The sequence below is a fragment of the Octopus bimaculoides genome, chromosome 1 (assembly GCF_001194135.2).
Source record: "Octopus bimaculoides isolate UCB-OBI-ISO-001 chromosome 1, ASM119413v2, whole genome shotgun sequence".
Taxonomy (NCBI): Eukaryota; Metazoa; Mollusca; class Cephalopoda; order Octopoda; family Octopodidae; genus Octopus; species Octopus bimaculoides.
The window spans coordinates 173161258-173162792 of record NC_068981.1 but is presented as its reverse complement, the minus strand read 5'-3'; positions in this window follow the sequence as shown (position 1 = coordinate 173162792).

Here is a 1535-nt window from a genome sequence, read left to right as displayed (position 1 = left end):
CCGAGACAGATTTACCTTCTAATTGGATCCGAGTTTCAGAAGAAAAAAATCCCTTGAATCGTCAGAGAAATCATTAATAGCGAACTGAATTTAGAAAGAAATATATGGGCTTTTATTTGGAAAAATTCTGCGCTGTGATTGGTAGAAATTCAAGACGTAGGAAAGCGGTCAGTTTTAAAATACGTCCGTCACTACATTTGTTTAACGTAACGCTGGAAACAGAATTTTTAGTGGAACATTTGTATGACGTGACATTGGAAGCTGCTGAATTTGTTTCTTTTTTTTTTTTTTTTTTTTTTTAAATCATTTCAGTACAGAGAAAGGAGAACGTGAAATCCGAAACAAAATTAAAGTTAAATTCAAATCTTGATGAGACTAATATAAATTAGTAAATATTTTATACGATATATATCATCATTTACTCCGATACATTCTGTTTGCGTTTATCAAAAGCAGAATGCTCAGCACAATATGTACATTTTGTTTACATACATTTAGAGCGTTGTATATGCGTTGTATCAACAATCGAAACGCATATTAAAATAAAGATATGTAGCAGAATTAATCTTTACTCGGGGACCCAGATTTCAGTAGGGTTTGTAAATATACCACCCTTCGTATAACAACCTCCTTACATTATGCTTAAAATGTATATAAACATATACATTATTTTTTTTTTTTCATATTTCTGTGAGCGCTCAGTTTCGCTAAATACCGAACAACATGACTATACCTTGTTAGATTTTTATTCCTTTTGAATCATCGATATAACAAAATCAATAATTTCATTTTTGCGTAAGTCCAGTGCCTTAGATTTATTCAGAAATTGATGGTTTTGTTTGTTTGTTTTGTTTTGTTTTGTTTTGGTTTCGAAAAGGATTAGTTATAGAGATGAAGAGAAATCGTTTCAACCGAGTATCAACATTTGCTCGCATATTCAGTTCATCTGGAGCTTACTTTTTATTGTGTAGTAATAAAGTTTTGATAAGTTCTGCGTGGCACCTTGGGCAAGTGTCTTCTACTATAGCCTCGGGCCGACCAAAGCCTTGTAAGTGGATTTGGTAGACGGAAACTGAAAGAAGCCCGTCGTATATATGTATATGTGTGTGTTTGTGTGTCTGTGTTTGTCCCCCCTAGCATTGCTTGACAACCGATGCTGGTGTGTTTATGTCCCCGTCACTTAGCGGTTCGGCAAAAGAGACCGATAGAATAAGTACTAGGCTTACAAAGAATAAGTCCCGGGGTCGATTTACTCCAGCATGGCCGCAGTCAAATGACTGAAACAAGTAAAAGAGTAAAATATGAAACTATCAACCAATATGTCTATAAATTTTAGCCAACTGTGTATTTAATAAGCAGATATAATTAATTTGTCTTTACATCTATATATATAAAATTGAGAATGTGTGTCTGTCTGTCTGTCTGTCTGTCTGTCTGTCTGTGTGAATCCCTAAAACTCGAGAACTACGCAACCAATTTCATTCAAATTTTACACATGCCTTACTTAGGGTTCCAGTTGTGTTTTAGTCAAAAAA